General features: G+C 43.2%; 1 pseudogene; it reads right to left on the bottom strand.

The window, feature by feature from the left end:
- Positions 1–931: 931 nt before the first annotated feature.
- Positions 932–1,182, bottom strand: LOC114609839 (annotated as a pseudogene).
- Between the last annotated feature and the right edge of the window lie 4,140 nt (positions 1,183–5,322).

Raw genomic sequence — 5,322 nt, 5'->3', positions numbered from 1 at the left:
GAGGAAGGAGAAGCGTCTCTCTGTCTGGGATGCTTCCAGAAGACTGTTCTAGACCTTTTTAGAACAATGTTTCTAGAACAAACGTGTCCCAGTGACATTGCTGAATGCATTTTTCTTGGGACCACAGTAGTCTGATTGTTTCCCATAAGCACTGTGTTTATGGATACCGGAGAGACCACCATCATGCTTTTCTTGTTCTACCTGATTTGCCTGCATGTCTGTTTCTTCACATGTGTAATGGTCAGTGCCTGACCAATGGATGAAGCCTAGTATTTGTTAGTTGCAGGCATCCTTAGTGTCCTTAGTGACAGCACAGGCCTTTGTTCTCAGAGATGTAAACCACAGTCTGCTTACTCCTCCCTCCCTCCTGTCCTTCCCTGTAGTGACAGGGACTGCAGGGTAATGAATGATGTGGTGATGTGCCACAGATTTCAAGTGTTCTATTCCAGAACTTCTAGTCTTATCTGGAATCTTCCTCCCATTTCCCTATTGAATACATTTCCTGTTAATACAGCTGTTAATAAGAATACAAAAACCCAGAGATGTAGAGTCTCAGGAAGGCCAATTATTAAAAAGAAAAAAATTGAGTTTCATTGGAAATACATGATTTCGTCCAGATTTAAACTAGTGTAATTCCTGCTGCTCCTTGCCTCTGTTGGGTCTTTGCAGCTGGTTATCTTTTAGACTATTTTATCCCTTTACCTTCTCTGCAATATTACTAAGCTTTATTTATACTAAGTGAAAAGACAATGGGCCTTTTATTTTTTATTTTATTTTTTAATTTTCTTCTTTTTTATTTTTTTATTTCTTTTTTTGACAATGGGCTTTTTAAATAATATTTTTTATTCCTCAAAAGTTCTGTATGTTTTTTTCAGCTGTTACAGGAACTTATCACTTTTATTTGTAACAAATTATTTCCAATTTCTTCTGCTCAAAAGTTCTTTAATAGAATTCCATCAGCCTTAGTCAATCAGAGAATAGAATCATCTGACTCGCCTATCCTGCGAATGGCCCCGCAGATGCTGTAGGTTTTAAACTGGCCATTAAACCGGCCTGTGGTCCTGTCAACCTCAGCCACATCCATCTGGATGGACGTGTGATCCTTGGCAGCAATGATGCATTGCTCGCGGAGCAGTTCCACGGCACGTACAAGTCCACAAACTTGCCGACGTCGTTCTGCATTCTGAGGCCGTCCCTGCTCACTTGTCTAGTGAGAGCGCAGAAAAAAGTTCTATATGTTTATGCAATGTATGTTCATCATATCCACTCACTGCTACCTCCCTCCAATTCCCTCTACTTCCCCCAACTCCATCTCCTGTCCAGCTTCAAACCTTTCAATCCTTCATTTTTGTTTTGTTATTAGTAACCTCTTAAGTTCAAATACCATGGCTTACATATGTGTGAGTGGGCAGCCATCTATTGGGACATGCACAACATGTTTTCTCTGCTTTCTCCTGTGGTTGAATATGTGCCTCCTGCTCTGGCTGCTTCGGCCATGCCTCCCCTGGGTGTGTGGTCTCCCTCTGGGACAGTAACCCAAAATAGTCATTTTTTCCATAAGTTGCTTTTGGTCACGGTGTTTATCACAGCCACAAACACTGTTACAATATCCCAAGTTGGCTGATGCAGTCATTTCTTAGGTTCCTTCTCTACAGCTAGTCCCCAGGAGGAATTTCAGACATGATTTGAGCTAAGAGCAGGCAGCATTCTCCCCTGGGCTTTGTCTTCTTCCCTCATGTCTGCAACATATCCATGTGACAAATGGGTGGAGGTCATCACTGGGAGCTGTGAGAGAAGTAGTCTGGTTCCCAGAGCCAGCTGGTTTTCATGACTATCCTCCGGCTTCCCCTCAGCTCAGCATCACGTCGATCCAACCACTGCTGTGGCTCATTCTAAGTTATCAAGGGAAATGTGGATGCATCTCTTCAGTTGAGTGGACGAGTATTAGCCTCACTTGGCAGTCTAAACCCTGCCGTGTTTGTGTGTGTGTATGTTTGTGTGCGTATGAGAGACAGTGACATGGTTCTTTGGACCATCCTTTGGTCAAATGCCAGAGCAGTTTTCTCTGTTAGTTTTCTGTCCATTTCCTGCTTAATTCTCCCCTCCAGGTTTTACCTATTTATTGCAGCCAGAAATCATTGAAAAGGTAGTAAAAACTATTTCATATTGAGCCAAATGAGTCCAACCTACAGGAATGCAGCAGTGGGGAAATAAATCACTCGCAAAGGTTGCTTGTTGAGGAGCAAAAATATAACACTTGCAATGCTTTAAAAGAAAAATATTACTAAAAACTCTTTCACCCAAATGGAATTGTCCTTATTTCCTGTTTTGTTTTTTAAAAAAGCAACTTCTATAGTTTCCAATCGTTGTAACCATAACACACATGCTCTTGTGAGTGGTAATGGGCTATCAACGTTCTTGAATTGAATAATCTCGATTTCAATTGTTTACTTTGGATTTCCAAAATGATAGTGGTTTCCTCATTTGTTTAATTAAAATTTTAGGGGTTTTATTTTGTCATTCTTAGATTACAAAGCTAGTCTGCCAGAGAGGAGACTCATACAGGCTGTGAACTAATCTAGGCCACTATTGCTGGGGCCAGCCCAGTTTTGTGCCTTCCTATAGGACTCCAGGGAAGTGAAACGGATGACACCACTTTGCATATTTAGGTAACCTTAGGTGCAGGCCCTACTGATGTAATGTAATGACATCTAGACTTTATTGGCAGGATTTAGTTGCATTGATTCATAAGCAAATCCCGAGTTCATAGATTCATTCAGAGTTGTGCAGGGTAGACTTAACACTTCCAGCTACTATACAGTAAAGACTGCATGCCACAGGGGGAAGTTTCTACCAAGCTGAGATCTGCAGGATTGTCAGGCCATGTTTCTCACAAAGGCCAATGATGCCCTGCCTTCTACTTCAGTTTACTTCTGAGGAATGCTTTGCCTGCAGTGTCGTGAGATCCCCACAAAACCCACATTAAAGGACTCCATAAATTTCCATTGACTTACCATAAAACAACTGCCGAAGTACAAAACCATTGCCCCAGCAAATGACACTTAGGCTGCTTTCAGTTTAGGCAAAAGGACACGGTTGTTTTTCGGATTCCTGATCTATAGCATTACACCGTTTGCCCAGGTAGCTCAGCATTCAACACTAGCGAAGGATGAGAGGTGAATGTCGCGCATGATAACACTTTGTCACGGACCCGTCTAGGACAGGTTTGGCATTACTGGTTTACAGTCCAGTGCTTTGACCATGCCTTTGCTGAAGGCTGTATATTTACTTAGATGTCAAAATTGCCCTTCAAGGGGCATTAATCTGCTCATTCCATCTGCCGGATTTCTTTGAGGAGGCTTAGGAGTCAGCAGTTTGGATCCCAACAGTATCATTTACTACTGTGTGACCTTGAATAGGTTCCTAAGCCTCCCTGGCCTTGATTTCTGTTCTGTGAAGTAAAGGACAGCAGAATGTTACTCTGACATACTGAGCAACAACAATAAATGATCCTGTTAGCAGATCCCATGGCTCTGGCTTGTTAGTTTTTTTGGTTTTGTTTTGAGCTCAGCCTTACCCTTTCTCCAGTGACTTCCCACTGCTCTCGTGCTCTTGGACAGCACCCTGACCCCTCTTATCTCTACCGTTATTCTACCAGCCCCCACTTTATGCAGATGAGTCCCACAGCCTCAAAATTCTGTCTGTGTCCTAGGGGTTCATACTCTCACCTCCCTGATGAGTTTCATTCAGCAAACTCCTAATCTTCCTTCAAACAGAGCTCCTAGGGATTTCTTTACCCTTCAAATATCCTTCCCGCTGGTATCTCTGGGTGTGTCCGTATGGTGATATTCATTGCACTATCTTTTATTGTCTATTTACTGATAATTTACCTCTAATAGAATCTGGGCCCTATGCGAATACAAATCTATTTGGTTTTATAGCTTTATAGTGAGTTGTCTGGCATGTGGAACGTTCTCTGATAAATATTTGGTAACTGGATGGATCAATATCTGTGTTACTCATCAGGCAAAGATCCAAATGGCCTGAAAGGTTACTTTACATGGCAAATATTTGCCACCATGGGTTAGGTTAGGTCTCGCGCAGCATTGTGGGAGAAGGAACTCATGAAGCCAGGGACAACTCTGGAGGTGCACTCTGTGGAATTCCCAAATATGTAAGCACAGCACCAGTTATGGTTCTGAATGATTCCCGAACCTCAAAGGACAGAATTGCTAGGGGCTACCATGCTCAGCTGCATATGGAAAGCACGCTGTGGACAAGCCCCAGAGAGGAATCCCTAAATTATATGGGCGGTGGCTGCATGGGAGGAAGTGATTAATCTCCCCCAAGGAGAGTTTTGAAAGTGATTGCATTGACTCTGATGATTAAATTGTGATGTAATTGTCTGAACAAAAATGAAAAAAAAATAGATACAAGTTTTAGCACATCACTAGGTACTAAAATTACACTGGTCGGGGATATGTGGTGTGTCTAATGGGGGTGGGGCTTGGAATAACTAAAAGTTGAGTTCCATAGCAGGCAGGAGTCAGCTTGAGAAATGGAAGGGGTGGGACTTGGGATAGCTAGATTTTAATTCTGCTTAATTCCGTGGTAGACCAGAGTCAGCGTGAGGGACAGAAAGGGCTGGGACTCATGACTCCAGGTCTCTTCCTTGCTAATCTACTAGGGTCTGACTTCCTAAAGATGTTTCCAGAACCTGTCCAAAATAATACCAGCAGTTGGGGATGAAGACCCTAACCCACGAGCCTGAGAAGGACATTTCATAGTGAAACCATAGCAGTGTCTGGGTGAGGTGCTGTGGACAGCAGAGGAAAACTTCCAGAGACAAAGAACAGCTGGGAATCCCTCAAATCTCAGCAGCCAGGAAAGGGGTGCACTATGTAGTAACACCTCTGGCAGTACACATCTGCACATGTACGGCTCCAGTAGATGTGTTCTCTTGGTGCCTTCCCATGCCTGGATCCTTGGTCCTTTGGAAGACATAGGTCCCTCCAGTGAGCTGTCTTTAGCCTCCCCAGTATGGGGCTAGCCCTCTTCTCAAATAGTGCAGACACTTTATCTCTATCCTACCTGATGGGAGCCAGGTTTCATTTACCTTTGTTTCCTGTTGCACCAAGTGTGGTGGCTGGCACATAGGGGTTCATAGCCAGTGTACACCGAAAGTCCAAAGATCCTTCAGCCCAAAGACAAAAGGCTTTATCTGCAGATCCATTTGTTCTGTGTATTGTCTGCCGAGTTCTCTTGGGTTATCAGATCCTAGCTCTGCAAAGTCCTTTGTGATCTTTTTTTTTTTAATCTCTG

The sequence above is a fragment of the Grammomys surdaster genome, unplaced genomic scaffold (genome assembly GCF_004785775.1).
Source record: "Grammomys surdaster isolate TR1022 unplaced genomic scaffold, NIH_TR_1.0 125985, whole genome shotgun sequence".
Classification (NCBI taxonomy): Eukaryota; Metazoa; Chordata; class Mammalia; order Rodentia; family Muridae; genus Grammomys; species Grammomys surdaster.
The sequence above is the reverse complement of the archived record's forward strand: the minus strand, read 5'-3'. Positions and strand labels throughout refer to the sequence as shown.